This window comes from Rhipicephalus microplus, unplaced genomic scaffold, assembly GCF_043290135.1.
Source record: "Rhipicephalus microplus isolate Deutch F79 unplaced genomic scaffold, USDA_Rmic scaffold_23, whole genome shotgun sequence".
NCBI classification, from domain to species: domain Eukaryota; kingdom Metazoa; phylum Arthropoda; class Arachnida; order Ixodida; family Ixodidae; genus Rhipicephalus; species Rhipicephalus microplus.
The window spans coordinates 6,337,565-6,356,419 of NW_027464596.1; the positions used below are offsets into that span (position 1 = coordinate 6,337,565).

At 46.1% G+C, this 18,855-nt stretch overlaps 1 long non-coding RNA gene across 1 annotated transcript; it reads right to left on the minus strand.

Moving 5' to 3' along the window:
- Positions 1 to 738: 738 nt before the first annotated feature.
- Positions 739 to 17,409, minus strand: LOC119159884 (uncharacterized). The gene is made up of 3 exons (XR_005108148.2): positions 17,245 to 17,409; positions 8,968 to 9,022; positions 739 to 934 (listed from the first exon to the last, which is right to left on the minus strand). It is a non-coding gene; the product is annotated as an uncharacterized LOC119159884 (long non-coding RNA).
- Positions 17,410 to 18,855: the final 1,446 nt, after the last annotated feature.

Below are 18,855 nucleotides of genomic sequence, written 5' to 3' on the forward strand. Positions count from 1 at the left end.
AAGTCGCTAGAAAACGCTGCATTCACACACCATTTAATAATCCTCATGTCTGATAGGAGTCCAAGAGCATTTTCCGATTTGCTTAAAACAGAAAGTGGCAGACACTCCGAAATTATTCTGGTGTATAGAAGGTACAACTGCAGTGAACAGCACTCTAAAAAGTGGCACTTGCCGGTCTTAATACAATGCATTTGCAGCTGAGCAAGACGAAATGATTTCGTACATCATTTCAGGCACACGTAGAAACAGTTACACTTGCGCTGACATGACCGGGCAAACCCTACTTTGAGAATGTGCGTGATGTACGTGCACATAGAAAGATGACGAGGCTAGCAGATGATGCACAGAGCAATCCACACTTCACCTCTTCTGCCCGTTGACGCCAGGCGACGACTCTGCTCGATCTCGTGGCCAATAGCATGATGATGATGATATGTTGTATTTAACGTTTCAAAACCAACATGTTATTATAAGAGACGCCGTAGCAGAGCGCTCCGAAAATTTTGACCACCTGGAGCTCTTTAACGTGCACCCAAATCTGAGCCGACGGGCCTACTACAGCGTTTCCGCCTCCATCGCGTGGCCGTAACGATGTGGTATCCTATGCACTACCATGACTCGGCCGCTTAGCCTATGGTAACTCAGTTCTGCAGGAATTGCCAATGGTGAAGCTCATAATACCCATGTCAGCAGGCCTTAGCCTCGTTTCTCCTCGAAAGTGACGTAAATGAAGACACGTTACAATGCAGCGATTTTTATTTGGAACGAAACTTTGCGAACGAATGGTGTACGTTTACTCAGCATGAGGACCTCCTATTGCACGGAACATCCATGGTCGAGAAATACTTGCGTTGAGACAGGCGCCAACGTGATTGGAGAAAAAGAACGAAAAACAGGTGCAACCACTCTTGCAATTTGGCTGGCTTGGGCGGCACTGAAATAAACGCACAAAATTACCGAGTTGACTTGTGAACCAGAGCCATGAAGTTTTTCACGCTCTCTCGCGTTCAGATAGATGCCTAGCATAGAATAATGGCATGAAGGAAACATCACCACAAATACCATCATTTATGTTCGCATCAATTCTTTCAGGCTTTCCAGTCATTATGCATCTTTCAAGCTTGAGCTGCCAGTGAATCACAACGTCACGCATCATGTTATCACTACTGGCTGTCTAATATTTTAGCTCCCTACACGCCTCGCTAGGGACCACCTTGTCATCGCCATTATCAAACTTGGCCACGCGCTACAACTAGGCATCATTCGTTCGTCGTCGAGTTCGTCGAGAAGTTGATAGTTAGACCTCCACATGACACCAAATTGTGATTGGCGCCCACGAAGCAACTACCGTACTCTCAATGAGCGCACGGTACCTGATTGATATTCCCTTTTCTACATTCACGACTTCGCAGCCAACCTCGCGGCAGTGGTGATTTCCAGTGAAGTAGACATTTCAAAGGTCGAGCCAGTGGACATCCGGAAAGCTGCATTTGTGACATCATTTGGGCTTTTAGAGCACGTCCACATACCGCCTGGGTTGTCGAATGCTGCTCAGACGCTCCAGAGGTTTATCAACAAAGTACCCGTGAACTAGCCTTCATATTTTCATGCCTAGACGACCTTTTGTTAGGTACTGTTTCCCCCAAACACTGCAACCATTTGCGCCTCCTATTTTTTTCGGGTCCAGGAACACGGCCTTCTCATCAAGCCAATGAATTGTGTCTTTTCTGTAGAAAACACCGAGTTCCTTGGACACAGTGTGACTAGCGAGGGTATGAGACTGTTGGACACGCGAGTTCAAGCTTAAAGCAATATCTCCCGCCCAACATCTATCTCGACGCGACATGTTCATCGGTCTACGCGTTAAATAGCCGAAGCCTTTTGGCCTAAATCCAATCATGATTGTATAAGTCATCCATGAATTGCTTTCAGGTATGTAACTGTTTTCTAGACAAGACGTTATTCCTATGGTGTTGTATTTTTGCGCATATACGCAGTTTTGATTTCTACGCAGTTTTGATTTTCTATATATGTTCTTTTTTTCGAAATAAATTTAGCTGTGAGTTTAGCGCTGTGTACTTTTTTTCTGTTAGTTACCATGGCTTCAGCGTCCGTCGCTGGGAGAACCTGATCCCACGCTCTGGTTGCCCCCACGTTGTTACCACCATAGCACCGAACAGTTTGAGTGCGATCTTTTGGGCGACTGACGTGCCTGCTTGCCGTACGCCATATTCATTCTACCATGTACCAACTATCAGCAAATGGTAAAATTGAACGTCTTCGTCATTTTAAAGCCACCTTGATGGATCGTCGAGCTCGTTCGTCATGAGCTGAAGGTGTTCCCCTTATGCTGCTTGCCATGGGCTTGTCTTTCATGGAAGACTTCGGCTGCGCAGCTACGGAGTTGGTACATGTTGCAACATTACTTTTATAACTGGTGAACGTTTCGCGCCTGCTACTGTCACTACGCTGGGTCCGGATATGTTCGTGCAGCATCTTCGCTTCCTCTCCGCACAGCTGCCTCCCGGCGCTAGTCAAATATTCATTGTAACTAACGTTTTTATACGCAACAACATCACCTCAGCGAGCCAAGTGTTTCGCCTGGTTCAAGGTACCTGACCTTCCCTCAGCCTCTCTACGGCTGCCCATTCAAAGTGCTCATCCGGTTCGAATCTGTCTTCATCGAGCTCAATAGGCGTGAAGAGCAATCGACAGAGGCAAACCCGCCTACACTGCAACAACGTCAAAGTTATGTACTGTCTTTGTCATCGCTTAAACGCAGGATTCAGCCGATGGTCTCACATCGAAAGGCTGTTTCATGAATGTCAGTGCATCACTTTCCTTCTTATAAATGGAGGGAGGCCACTAGCGGCCATGGTCATCATCGGCCGCCTACTAATTATGACGCACTCAGGTGCAGGCACAGGCCCACGCGCCTTGTTTCTCATGTGACGCGCCCCAAAATAAAACACACTTGTCTCCTCCTGCCATCAGCCTCAACGGTTCCTTGGTTTTTCGCTCACCTCCAGATGCATTGTTTTACAGGACCTTACCTCGGTCTCTATAATTCATTATTAGAACAGTAGTGGAGAATGGAACCTATGTATGGCATGTTCTATGACATAAAAACTGTAGCAAAGTTTTAAACCGCATGCAATGTTCCTTTAGTATGGTAAAAATGTAAACAAAAAAAGCTGATCAAGATTTTTGACGAACAATAGTGAGTGCCATGACCACTAAAATTCGCATATATACTTGCTTTCGATACGGGAGCTATAAAAGCAATCACGCATTATGCCAATAACCATGTGCTGACACATGTTAAATACATGGCCAAAATGCGTGGCTCAATGCCATGGCCTAAAAGAGCAGGAGCATGGGAACATCGTGGAGGCGGCATCCCTGCTATGCCAGAATGACTTCTAGCATCAAATGGTCACTAAGTCACTTTTTGAGAGCTGCTGAGACTATTTCTGCATTGTGGACATATCCACCATATCCCACGCATCGTGGGAATTGGTTTAATAGCAAGCAGTCAGCGCATGTCTCTTAGCTTTGTGCCAATTACTACTAGTTGGATCAACGTATTTGCACAAACTAACCAGCGGTAGGCATGGTATGGGATTACCAGGTACGTCGACTACACTGGCGTTTCAAGCGCGGCTGACGGAGCACCTTAATACTGTCATTTAGGTTACAGAACGTACGCCTGTGTCGTCGCAAAGAAGCTTGCTTAAGAGCGCGGTGATATTCGTGCTTCGAAGCAGCAGTTGCCAGTGGAATTGAGCACTGCTTGTATGCCCAGAGGTACAGCAGTGCTTATGTAAACTTTATCCCATTGTTATGAAAATGTGGATTGTATTGACCCTTCTATATGACGTGCTTGAAACCAGTTCGAAGCAATAACGTTGATCTGTAGCACAATACTTGACTACCTTGCAGTGGCGTACCAACTCATTCGTGATTGGAGAAGGCAAAAAGTCTCTTATGTCGTCTCACGCTCTTTCCTCTCATCAGTATATTCTGTCTAACAAAGAAAACGAGCATTTAAACTTTCCTTCACTATATATATATATATATATATATATAAGAAAAAAATTATACCTAAGGGCTCGTTTTTCCGTGTTTTGACACAATAATTATGAGATCTAACAGACAGTAATGCCAAGAGTTGTATAGGGGAAGTTAGTGGAACCATAGTGCCTCCAAGCTCCACGATGGGTGTATCTGTCTACTGCGCTGGACTCTCCGACACAATTGCACTCGTTTCGCCATCCGACCGTGCTTGCCGAAGGAAAGGGTTGCTAGTACCTTTCGCGACCGTGCAAATCACCCAGGGCAACGCCTCTATTTTCGTGACCAACCCATCCCCGTACACTGTTACCTTGGTTCGAGGGGAATGTCTCGGCAGAGTGGAACCAGTGGATAACGCACAAGTCCTGGACGTACCTGATGACTCGCGTTGTCCCAATTTGCGTACCATCAGTGCTGTTTCCACTTCTGATTCGTCATCTCCTGATGTATTTGGCCCTTGCATTGATGACAACCTCACGTCGGTACAGCGTTCCCAGCTTCTGAACCTGTTGCGAGAATATCGTTCTTCTTTCGATGTCGGGCGAAGTTCTCTCGGTCGTGCGTCCGCTGTTACGCATCGTATCGACACTGGTGCCCATCCACCATTACGGCAACGTCCCTACCGCGTGTCGCCTGCTGAACGTCGGGAAATTAACGAGCAGGTTGATGATATGCTCAGACGCGACGTTATTCGGCCCTCGGACAGTCCATGGGCGTCTCCTGTTGTTCTTGTTGCGAAGAAAGATGGTTCTGCGCGGTTCTGTGTAGACTACAGACGGCTCAATAAGATCACTCGCAAGGATGTTTACCCACTGCCGCGCATCGATGACGCAATTGACAGCCTTCACGGAGCCGAATTTTTTTCTTCTCTCGATCTGCGCTCGGGGTACTGGCAAGTACCCATGGCTGATGACGCTCGACCGAAGACTGCGTTCATCACACCCGACGGCTTGTACGAATTCAACGTCATGCCGTTTGGTCTATGTAATGCACCTGCGACCTTTGAGCGCATGATGGACACCGTTCTGCGCAACTTGAAATGGCACACGTGCTTGTGTTACCTCGATGACGTTGTGGTGTTCGCTCCAGATTTCTCTACGCACCTCCAACGTCTGAAAGAAGTTTTTGCACGTGTCAGCAATGCCGGCTTGCAACTAAATCTGAAGAAGTGCCGCTTTGCAGCACGGCAACTCACCATCCTTGGGTACGTCGTGTCCAAGGATGGCATTCTTCCTGACCCAGCCAAGCTTCGGGCCGTGGCCGAATTCCCCAAACCTGCGTCCGTCAAAGAACTGCGTAGTTTCGTGGGCCTGTGCTCGTACTTCCGACGCTTCATACGAAACTTTGCCACGATCATATCACCGCTGACGAAGCTCCTTGGAAGTAACGGGTCCCTCAATTCGTGGTCGTCTGAGTGCGACGACGCGTTCGCGAAGCTCCGCCATGTGTTGACATCTCCTCCCATTCTACGCCACTACGACCCTACGGCCCCGACGGAGGTGCACACAGACGCCAGCGGTGTAGGCCTCGGCGCTGTCCTGGCGCAGCGCAAACCCGGATTCCCTGAATATGTCGTAGCATATGCAAGCCGTACGCTCACGAGAGCTGAGACAAACTACACCGTCACGGAGAAAGAGTGCCTGGCGATCGTCTGGGCTCTTACAAAGTTTCGACCGTATTTGTATGGTCGCCCATTCGATGTCGTCACCGACCATCATGCACTATGCTGGCTTTCATCATTGAAGGATCCCTCAGGCCGTCTCGCCCGTTGGGCTCTTCGTTTACAAGACTACGACATCCGCGTGCTGTACCGCAATGGACGCCAGCATGCTGATGCCGACGCCCTCTCGCGCTCCCCTCTGCCTGAAGGTGATGTGCTCTGCTCAGTATCCTCGGCTGCTGTTTCTGCCATTGACGTTGACATAATCGCTACCGAACAGCGAAAGGATAATTGGATCGGCCCGCTGATCGACTTGCTCTCTGATCCATCCGCAACGCCATCCACGCGTGCATTGCGTCGTCAAGCTCGCCATTTCGCCATTCGTGACAGCCTTCTACACCGACGCAATTACGACGCCGACGGCCGGCAGTGGTTACTCGTGATACCCCGCAGTCTGCGGTCAGAGATATGTGAATCCTTCCATTCTGATCCGCATTGCGCGCACTCTGGGGTATTCAAAACCTACCATCGCATTCGACAACGCTACTTCTGGCGCGGGATGTACCGCTATGTGCAGCAGTTCGTTCGCTCTTGCCTCACTTGCCAACGCCGTAAACCGTCAGCTCACATGTCGCACGCCAGTCTACAACCGTTACCTTGCCCTGACCGTCCCTTTGGGCGCGTAGGTATCGATTTGTATGGACCACTTCCTCTGACGTCGGCTGGTAACCGCTGGGCCATCGTTGCCGTTGACCATTTAACGCGATACGCCGAAACCGCCGCTCTCCCTGCGGCTGCTGCGCGCGATGTTGCGTCCTTCCTGCTGCATCGATTTATACTGCGCCACGGACCACCCCAAGAGCTTCTCAGCGATCGAGGCCGTGTCTTCTTGTCGGAAGTCGTCGAAGCCATTCTGACGGAGTGCCATTCTGTCCACCGCAAAACTACTGCTTACCACCCACAGACGAATGGCCTCACCGAACGCTTTAACCGCACCCTCGGCGACATGCTTTCTATGTACGTCGCTGCCAACCACACTAATTGGGATAATATACTGCCCTTCGTCACCTACGCCTACAACACCGCCCCTCAGAGCACGACTGGTTTTTCACCTTTCTACTTGCTGTACGGAAGGCACCCGTCGCACACCATGGACACGATACTCCCGTACACGCCGGATCCATCTGAGTGTACACCTATTTCCGAGACAGCCAGGCTTGCTGAAGAGTGTCGCGAGCTTGCCAAGACTTTTACGACGCAAGAGCAAGAGCGGCAGAAGAGTATCCGTGATGCCAGCACCACTTCTGAGCCCACGTTCCTTCCTGGTGCGCTTGTATGGCTCTCGATCCCGACCTCTGCCGCTGGCCTCTCTTCCAAACTACGTCCCAAATACGAAGGCCCCTACCGTGTCATCGAGCGCACCTCACCCGTCAACTATCTGATCGAACCCGTTGAACAATCTTCGGACATGCGCCGCCGTGGGCGAGACATCGTCAACGTGGAGCGCCTGAAGGCTTATTATGACCCGCTCATAATAACAAGCTGTTAGGTCGCCAGGCGGCTCCCTCTTCGACCCCGGGGTAATTGTAGCGAAGCCTCCGAACTATGAAATGGGTCGAACTCTTGAGTACCTTCTAGTGGGGCTACCCAACAAGGACGCCGCTCGCACTGAGAGCCCGTGTTTGGCCGTTACTGTCGCCATTGTGCTTGCTCGCTGTGGACCGGCTATTAAACGCCTTAACAATATATATATATATATATATATATATATATATATATATATATATATATATATACGCGGAAAAGACTCTTTACAAATCTCCCTTCTTAACAACAGTTCCTTTCGCGACATAGGCATGAAATTCATTATCGAACGTCACTATATATTTACGTGATGGCTTTGTTGACGTAAAACTTGGTCCCAGTTGTTGGTTTCCCAGTGGGTAGTGCAGGGGCGAAGTCACCCTTACTTTTCTCAGTGGGAGAATACGTGCATGCTGCCGTGTAGATTGCCTCGTATCTACTCCTGTAGACCATATCAAGCCATGAATTTTATTCTTCGACCTCTAGCTCATCAACAACACCGACGAGCCCCACCATGGTTGTCTAGTGGCTAAGGTACTCTGCTGCTGACGCGCTGGTTGCAGTGTCGAATTCCGGCGGTGGCAGCTGTACTTTCGATGGAGGTGAAAATGCTGTAGGCCCATGTTCTCAGATTAGGGTGCACGTTAAAGAAAACCAGGTGGGAGAAATTTCCGGAGTCCTCCACTACGGCACCTCTCAGTATCATAAAGTTATTATGGGACGTTGAACCCCACATATAAAGAACACCAACGGTGGCGGTACTGAGTTTTGTACGACACGAGCTCGATAAAGCTATCGTGCTAAGGGTTCCTAAGCCCACTCTCACTATCGTCAGTATAGACTGTGAATTTCCTGCTTTTACTCGGTTATCATGAACCGTGGCACGTAGCTAGCGGCCAGACGTCACCATCGAAAGCGTTTTAATAAGCATGTGCTGGGCAACACCCGTTATTCTTGTTATGAACTGTAAATCGTGTTCGTCATGTATACTCAAGTACTGCTCGACCATTCACTGTACATACCAAGTAGAGGAAACGACGCTGTGAGCACCGAGAGCACGTGAGAACCGTGCTAACGAGATAGAATAATTGAATGGTTGAAGTTTTTTTTTCTTAGAAGGGCTTCGCATTTAAAGCAAAACTACCACCGCTCCAACAGTCCTGTCAAGGAACAGTCCAGCAGTGTAAACTGTACTTGGGACGAAGAAACACAGGTAGAGAGCCCGGCTGTAGACTAACAACTGATTTGTTGAAATCACAAAGACTTTCCTCGTGCAACAGTGAGCATCTGCAAAGAATCACAACCACGTGGGGATGGTACACTACCCTACCAAAAGCACGTGAATTCCGCGAACGTTGTGGATATGTAGACCCGTCCCAGATAAGCGCGTAATCGCAACATCTGTACATGTCATCAAGAAAAAGCGTCATTATATTTTGTATACTGGTGCCTTGGCGGGGGAGTGTACTATAATTACGTGTTCATTACTGTTATTGCGCACACGTACATTTACTACCAACTAGTGCCTCAAAACCAGTTCCCCGAGCAGTAAGTACCCTTTGCTGCAAAATTACGACCAGCAGCAAAATTAAATTCTGTAACAACTGCCCTTGAATAAGCGTAGTGTGATGAGAGACATGTAAACTTACAAATTTAAGGCAAGTTTTGTGTTGCCATATCGACCTTAGTCCGGAACTGGTGTGCCTGTGAAAAAAGTAGTAAACATTAGTGAAGATGTCACGACATTTAGTAGTTCAACGACATTCAACGCTTCCTTTTCGTTAGCATTTATCACAGCTGGACTTAACCTATTGATTACCTGGAAAATTCTTTGTCATCCTAATCGCCCGAAGAGGTGCTGCTGGGAAAAAACGTGATTGTGCTTATTTTCAATAAATAGGTAGTAGTGGACGCCCAGAAGCACACACCCAGGTACGCCTGTAGGTTGACACTCACTCAACTTGTTGCGTGAGTGTCTCACTACTGCCAACATAGGCGTATCACCTGAGTTTGCAAGAGGATGCTGCCTCCTCCTCCTCCACTGACGAAAACGAGAAATGCTGAGACCCCTCCCCCAATTCCGGCAGTGGTCGTTGTCAGCTGTCCACTGAGAAACTTACTGGGGTGAAATTTTGAATCAGCGCATCAGCCACGTAACTATACTATATGAGCTTTTTTAACATACTTTTTCTAGACTTCTGATGGGAGGGGAGAGGGGCGACGAGGTTTTTTCCATGTGTCGCGACTACGCACTGTAGACTTTCTGATTTTCTGGCCGCTTTCGCGTCGTTTACTCAAACTTTGTAAACGCGGTTACTACTCAGCAGGGGCTCTAGAGCGTTATACCACTCTGTCAGTCAATTATTGTGGTTCGCCTGAGCATGTATTTATATACAAGTGAACCAGGTGCAGGTGGGAACCAAATAGAAAACGCCATATAAACCGATAGCGCACTCTTCTTGGCTAAAAAATTATCTTTCTTGGAAAACGAATGGAATCGCCACTGTTCTACATCACAGCCAAAATGAGTACACGAGGCAGTAGAAGTGTTTTTAAAGGAGGCCACATTATGAGAGCTAAAAATACTTGGCAGTTTAGTCACCCATTTACCAGCCTCACCTAATGTATAACTTGGTAATTTGCAACAAATTGGCGTGGCTCGCAATGATGTGATGAGCAGCTGTCTAGAGCACAGAGGGAAGCCCATCTTTGAGGTTTTTCCTGCAAATTTATTGACCTGAGCAGAGAGATGGTTACGTCCACAGTTATCTGGACTAAAAAGACTGCTCATCTGCGCAGCTTCTTATCCTTTTCTATGAATATTGATTTTATCCTGCCGCAAAGCAGTTCCCAGAGAACAGTGCATGTGCTTAACGGCTCGATATCGTTACACTACAACTACAATTATTTATTAACTGCGCAATATTCTGTGTAGCCAACTACTACAAAAGCCACCGCTAATCTTATCGACGAGAATCCTTTTAAATTACGCTCAGGGGACACTGTGAGGCAATGCCGAGGAGACCTCACCACAGTAAAGCACTCTTTATAGTGCACAAACATTTTTAACGCAACGAGTTTTCACAAATTAGCGACGTCGCGTATAACGCAGGTGATTTCAAGTGATACGAACTTTTTTTACAATTTGAGAAAAATCATTTTAGTGGTATAGTGCGCAAAAAATATTAACACAGTAGAAAGTAACGAGGACACAGCGCAAACCACCAACTCAAACTTTATTGAAAGATAAACATATGCGTAGTTCAATAAGCACGCGTTGAAAAGCGATGATTTAACAAAAATGAATTCATTGGCATGCTTTTGAGAAGTACAAACCTGAGGCAATCGCTAACAAGACCCAAAGTTTTGCGAAACAGAATCCCCTGCTTTTTGCATTGGATACGTTTATTTCTTCACTTTCATGCACTACCCTATCGTCAACCTACATTGCAATACCGTGTCAGCAGATAGAGGTGCGCAGCCGGATTCTCTGCCGTAAACTCATAGCTTAGAACTCGGCTGTCTTTTGGCGAAGCTAGAGTGTACTTGAACAGGGGAATGCTCAGAATGGTCGCAGCATGAACGTACAGACGTTGAAGCCGAAACAGGGTAAAAAGCCACTCGAGGCGCCGTGATCGGTAGTCTGTAGGGTGTTGTCGTTTTAAGAGTTCAGCGTAGTTCCATAAAAGTGGTGCAAAGGTAGAATGTGCCTTTCCCACTCGAAAGGCCCTGGCTTGAATCGCAGCTGTAGATGTTCAGTTTCAATTTGCTGGTGCAACTTCTTTAGCTGTTTTCATTTTTCTTTATTTCTCAAAACTACCTTTATTTGGGACGTGTTCCTACAATTACTAACTTGAAACGTGAAAATAGAAAAAAAATTTCATTGAGCGTAATTATTTGCAGCGTGGCAACATGGCATTCGAAGAAAACGTAAAGTATGACTCGCAAGTATGATTCGCAAAGATCTTGGAGCCGTACTTTACGGTTGCCTTTCGTTCAACGGTCTTTTATACTAAGAAACGCAGACAAAAACTAGTATTGAAACAGCAAAAAGGACCAAAAGAGCGAAACAAAGAGTGAAAGGGGAAAACTATGAAAGAAAATACAAATACTAAAAAAGTTAAGAAGAAAAAGAGAGAGGAAGAAATAAATAGAAATAAATGGACGAAATTAAAGAAAAAAGCAGCAACAAAAAGAAGTAGAGGAACGAAAGAAATGAAGAAGGCTTCCATAATCCGCCATTTCTCCAGGCTTGGCACCAATACGTGCGAAGCTGCATTTTTTCATAAAAACACTGCAAGAGCATGTTTTTGTTATTTACGACTTTATTTACAACGCGAACGGTGTTCAGCTGCCCTGTGTTCCGAGTCCAAGCTTCCTCTGATCCAATACGTGGTTACATGCCAACAACGTTATAACGTGTTCCGTACCAACAATGGGTGTCTATATCATCAACGTGATGGCGGGTGATGACCGCGGCTTCGTAAAGGCCGCACCGACTTCGGCTGTCAGCGAAAGTCATTTTTCTGCCATTACAACGTACATTTGTAGCACTTCACGCTCTGTGCGCTCCAAGAAACGTCTGAATACACCGAGCTTCGGCCAAACTTCAACGAATACATGAGAGTTCTGCCACAGTTCAACAATATATGCATTGGCCAGCCAAGAGAACACGGCCGTTTGATTTAAATATTCGAACTAACGGGCATGGAATGAAGAAGTGTTTACTGTATAAGCAAACCCTTACAGTAAAATATTAACACACGGCTTATTATTGAGACTTCTTCGAACTACTTTGTTGGTCAACTACTTCATTCGTTTAATAAAGTTACTATATAAAGTGATGGAGTAGTAAGACGTCCTCCATAGTCATCCTATTCACAATGCTGAACTCAAATGCTAGTTTGCAGATGGAATACTGTGTCCGAAAAGAGCTTAAATGCGGCAGGCCCCGAGGAAGCATTTTTGATACTTTTCTCTTTAGAATTTTAATTGGTAAGATTGAGCAATCATAACAACGCTAAGCTTACAATTCATGTACATGCTACCAACGTATTTTTCGTGGGAAAACTAAATACAAACTTGACAACAAACGCTAATGCGACCTATGTTGGTATACTTGGTGTGCATGAAAACCACCTAAAGTAGCATGCCGAAACATAGACCATGTTTTTTCGTATTAAAATCACTTGTAAATTGTGAATTACATCACCTATGGTAAACACACTTGCAGGGAAGACTCCAGCGGCTTTGTAAGGCCGGGTATGACTTAAGACGCGAAGCGTCACCGTCTTGAAACGGGGAGTGTACGAGCGTAGGCTTTACAGTTGCAATATCTGGGCCAATTGTGTTTAGGCTAACTGAATAGATCCTGAGCTCCGTTATACTCTTAGGGGAAATTTGTAGGGCTGGGTTAGAGTTACGCCACAGAGCGTCATGGTTTTCGGACTAGGACTTGCCCCATATACAAATCAGAGGATTGAATGCCTCCCTTTCCCTACCTATTCCGCGGCTGGACACTTTGGCTTTGCCTGCACGCTAGCGAGGATACAGAAAAAGCATTACTGGCCCCGCCTCACTGCCGACGTCATACACTAAAACCTGCCTAGATTGTTAGCGATGAAACACACCGCTAACTAGGCCAGTTGGACTTAGGCCGCCCATCGAGCAACCTCGCCGGTGGTCTCAGCAAATGGGCATTGGCCTGCTAGGACCATTCCCGACGTCGAATTCCGGAAGAAATGTATTTTTGTAGCTACTGTCTATCTCACCCGCTAAGGCGAGGCAGAGGCGCTGCCAAAAGACAGTACCACCGAGGTAGCAAATTTATTTGTCGAGAACATCGTACTGCGTCATGGTGCCCCAGAAGTCCTCACAACCGACAGAGGTGTGGTTTCTACTGCGGAATCAACTCAGGTGATCTTGGCACGCATCCATACAAGCACCGCCAGATGACAGCGAACCACCCACAGGCGAACGGCTTCACTGAGCGGCTAAACAAGACCATCGGCGACGTGTTGGCCATGTAAGTCAACGTTGAACACAAGACCTGGGACACCATCCTTCCGCACGTGACCTTCGTATACAACACGACGGTGCAGGAGACGACTGAGATGTCGCTATACACGTTGTTCTACGGAAGGAACCCGTCCAGCACCCTAGACGCAATGCTGCCAATGTCACTGACGAAGAAAACCTCGACGTGACTGTCTACCTTCAGCACGCCGAAGAAGCAGGACAACTCACCCGCCAGTGCATCAAGAACCAGCAGACAATTGATAGCCACCGTTACAATATTCGACGACACTTCGCGGAATACCATCCCGGTAACCGTGTTTGGGGGTAGCTGCCGATTCGCCAACGTGCACGGAGTGAAAAACTTTTCAACGATACTTCGGATCGTACAGGGTATGCTATAGCTCTACGTCTTGGCCTACTCAACTACTATGTTGTCCTCGAGGCTATCACAAACACTCAACGTCGCTATGCACAGCCTCAAGTCATTCATCTCGCTAGCTTCAGGCTGTTTCATATGCGTTAGTGAACCTGAGGACAGTAATAATGGTCGCTTCTCTGCGCTTTGTCTTGTACCTAATTTAATTGAACTTTCTTTACTGTTGTTGTCAGTGTGCATGTATTTTTGTCCGCGTTCTGTTTGAAGCATCGGGACGACACTTTTTTTAAGACGGGGGAAATGCCACGCCCGTTTCTTATTTTGAATTGATGTTTGATTTTGTTTTATTCTACAAACCCTGTACCAGGAATGCTCAGCGCAAAGTACGCGTGATTGTTCGAGAACATTCGCGATCATTTTAGATTGTTCTGTTGAGAGTGCCCACTAGACGCGACCACTCGTGATTAATCCGCAACTTGCGCGATGACCAGTGATAGGGCTGGAATATTCGACGAAACATGTATAATTGCTGTCGCACTTCGCGGTTGTCAGATTACTTGATCGCCGGTCTACGCTCTGTTCACCGCTATCAGTGACCATGTGTTGCTGCAATCTGACCTTCAGTTTCCTGACCAGAAGTTCGGCCGAATAAATCGTTTTTTTTTTAACATCGAGTGTACTGTCTTCGTTCACGTCACGACGCCGTGACGATAGTAAACACTACGGTCTTTAGGATATAACCGGGTATTTTCTAGATAAAACATACACTACCGATTATTTACTGTTTGATGTTGCGCCTCAAGTATGCGTAATATTTGTTTTGTTTTTTCTTTCATTGAGCATATCAACAAGTATTAAAGCACTTACCAGGTCAAGATGTGTAGGCGTTGAGCACGCGCTCAAGCTTTCGCCGGAATCATCCGACATGAGGAGTAGAAGACACCCACAAACAAACAAACTGACAGAGACCAAAATTTCTGTGTTGAAGTATACCATCAAGACAATCGTTTTAAAACAGTGTTAGGACGGAGACGGGGCCGAACAAAAAATCACAGCATATCCACAGAGTGCCTGATAATGAGTGGGATAAAGCATCCGTCAGTCCGTCCGTTCGTATTCGCTTACGTGCGTCGGTATGGGTGGCCGTCCGTTCGTGCGACTGTCCGTCCGTAAGTCTGTGCGTTCGTCTATCCGTCTATCCGTGCATCTGTCTATCCGTCCATTCGTGTGTCTGTTCATTCGTCCATCCATCTAGTGAATCCTCCAAGTACCACCATCTCGCATCTTTTCATCATATATTCATCATATAGAAGTACCGCCATCCAGCGGAAATTTCAAGGACTAAACGAGAGGTGACACGGCCCGACTGGAATAGCGGCACGCGCGCACTTTCTTACGGCCTGCGGTTCGTGTATATTTCCCACCTTTGACCTCCGCTAGTTCATGGCACTGCGGTCCGACCCTTGCTATATCTTGCTAAAACCAAGAAGGTTACGCCCATCGAGTTTAATGTGGCAGCCTTTTCTGGTCAGATAAAGCTCCAAGTGCGTCCTTCTGTTACTAGTTTTTTTTAGTAGGCATCAAATTCTAGGCAAATTTATTGTAAATGAAGTCACCGATAATCGTATCTGTAAACCATTTCATCAGAAACAACTATGTTTTGTTTATGATTAAAGTGCGTGGGTTTTCTCCTCAATTTCAAAGAATACGTGTGTGCCTCTCCACTAGTCCGGCTGTGAAGGTGGCTTCCTACTGCCACTACATCTACATATGTCGCGGACGCACGACCCACAGCTTGAGGAACTTCGCCATTGAAAGGAACCTGGCATGAGTGCGTGGACTGTAGCCAGACTTGTGAAAGGACGCGTGTTTCTGTGTACCATTAGTGCCGAATGCCAGCAAACTTGGGGCAGGCAAAGCCCACGGTACACGCCACTGCGAGGAACTCAGCTCTCTCTGCTCGATTGACGATGCCTGGCTAATATTTAAACCGAATGGGACGCTCTTAAGGAGCTAATAATCTTATGTGAAGGGGTCCTTGGCTGAACAGTCAGCTTCATCTCAAAATTTTTCCAAAAATGACAAACCGAACGCGCGTTCCCTTTTATTGAGACGAGGCGAAATCCATGCAATATGGAAGATGATCCTCTATCAGTGCTACATCGTAGCAGAAGTCAGTGGAGCTGCGTCGACCGCTTGGAAAGCAAACGAAGAAATCATGGCGATCGAGAGAATCAGCAATGTCTTGGCGAGTGAACCCTACAGACACGCGAGTTACAGCATCAACGTGCACATAAGGCGATGATAAAAACAAATGAAGTGATTAGAATGCTAATGAGTGTAAATATTCACTTAAAACTAGTAGTACGATGTTAAAAAGCTCAGAGCCCATATAAATTATATAAACTCAAATATTGGAAATTCATTAGTGATACTTATGCGTAAAACTCACCACACACATGAAGACGTCGCAATAGTGCATCAGAAAAAAACTACGACAGTTGCCTGTCAACTCCTAGGACTTTGGTGAATGCGTAGGGCACCCTATGACTCTTTTTCAGTATTTATAAACTAGCTCTCACTATAGCTCTGCCTATAACCATTGCTGAGGTGAAATTCAACCTCAATTTAGAGCTGGCATGAACAAAACAAGTACGGATTACACTGCGGTTCGTCGTGTTCATTTTGACTGTCCAACGCCAAGTAGGGCAGACAGTTCCGTAGGCCGATGAACAAGTGGCATCCATCGGCAATTGAAGCATGCTGCAAATACTGCGTCATTTCGGTTTCCACTGTTCCTGCTTCTATGACATGCACGTCAACATCAGAGGGGGGACGGAGTGCTGATTGCTTCTTCATGGAAAAGAAGCACACACTCATACGCATATTCTAACTCCTACATTGAACACTAAACCCTCTTTTAGGCGTTAGTGCAGTTTGAGCGTCTTGTGCGTAATGTCCCACGTACAGCCTACGTTTTTAGAATGGGTCGTATCTACAATCTAGCTACTTAAACGTAAAAGATTGCACAGCATCTGCCACCTGGCAGAGTGCATAATGTAACATCCGTTACAAGTATGGAATGGATCTGCTGCAGTTTTTATGTTTTGTTATACGTATAATGCTCTTACAGTAATTAGCAATCATACACACATCAACATTAACAATACGACACGTTTCTCAAGGCAAATCGATTGACATAGCTCTGTTGTTGGTCGCCACTATTTCTAGCCCCTCCCCCCCCCCCCCTGTCGTTACGATGAAGCGAGGCATTTCGCCGAGAATAGACAATGAGAATACGAGTTTTTCAAAGCCTCCAACTAGGTCCCCTCTCCACCCTCCAAAAACATTCTAACCACGGCCCTGGGTGCTTCGTAATGATATGATTCATTTTCTATTTAAAAACGCGCAATATACCAGAACGCAGTGATTAGGCACCCTTTTCAAAAAATACGTGCTATATTGTAAAGCATTTTCTAAATGTGTTTCGAAAATTCATGTACCGTTTACAAACACACTGAAAAATACTCACAATACGCTTGCTAGCAAGCATATGACAACAATAAACTGCAGTGTCTTCATTGCTTGACCTGAGAAGAATATAGAATTACGAAACACGCAGTCGGTTTTTGTAGCAGCAGATGACGGCCTGGCCTCTCATCTCAGAACATCAATCGTAACCAGAAGATTCGTGAACTTTCTTCAGTTTTACAAACACTGGGTTGCTCTTTTTCTACTGTATCAGAATGTTGACACTTTCTCAAAATATTAAGGTTTTAACAACTTTCCAAGTGCTTTCGCTTGCTTGGTAAACATCATCCATAACCTTGGAATGATATATTTTCACTCGGTAAGTTCCTACAGTTCTTTTCTGCTATAAGTACGAGAAAGATAGTTTTCACAGAAGGCATTCGTTTCCTACTGTTAAATGTCGCAGCCACTTCGGAGTCTGTCACATGAGTTTTACAAGCACCTAATATTCACAGTGTAACAAAGAAAGTGTGATGAGAGTGAAATTTAAGTAAACTTGAAGGAAAACTTTGGACTGTTTATGTCTTTTACGGTGTATGAAGAAATGAAAAAAAAGAAGAAAAGAGGAGCATGCGTGAGACGTGCCCTTCACACACGGAGCACTATGTCATATGAAAGGCACGGCAACACACTGCTGCCCTAGCTTAAAAACTAAGCAGCGTTGCAACTGTCATGAAATTAGTCTGCAAAATCAAGATTGGTGGTGGAATATAACTGCCGATTCGCTACGCCTGACAAGCACCTGTTGTCCATTCGCACTAACCTGTGATTGCCAGGCAAACCTTATGAACTTAAGCTTTGGTACGTGGTGCTGAGGGGTGCGACTATTTAAGCTCATTTTTTAGTCTTCTGCACATTGTAAAAGGATGACTGGGACTGGTTGGTTCATTTCAATGTTTTTCATAACGCTACCATTACAGATGTGATGACAAACAAGACAGACAAAAAGAAGTTGACGGTGTAAACGCAACGTTGAACTGCGTTATTTCATGCTTCGCTCACTCGTACGAACTGATGAAGCTAACTCCACCGAGAATATAAAGAACGAATATAAAGAACTCTGAGCTTGTATGTCCTTTACCCTATTCGATAAAAAAGCTTCCCATTTATAAGGGCCTGAGTTTATCTATCCACAAACAGCCGTCGAGTCAGATCACAAGTGCTTTTCGTGATAGATGGATGTTCCTGTCCGCACTGTTTGCATTAGTCTTGCCACTATCAGAGCTCCCAGCTGTTCTAATCTCGGAAGCGTTAATGCTTTGAGTGGTGTGAGTCTTGATTTAGTGACCGTAAGTCTTATATTTACTCTACCGTTCATAGTCTTTGTTCGAGCGTAAACGACAGCTCCGCATGCCAGTGCGCTGGTATCTGAAAAAAAAAACGTGATACGTTCATGTGCACGACGATTCTGTACTAGGGATTGGGCGGGGAACAAGTATCATGTTCAAGAGACGAAGTTCTTGGCACCAGCTTTCCGAAGTGTCGAAGTGTTTCAGCGCGCTTGTGGTCGTCCACAAGTGCGTTGTTTAGGCTTTCCATGTTTCAGCTTTCCAAGTGTTTTAACGTGCAGATAGTCGTCCCGGTTGAACTGTTTTTTTTTCGAACTCTTAAA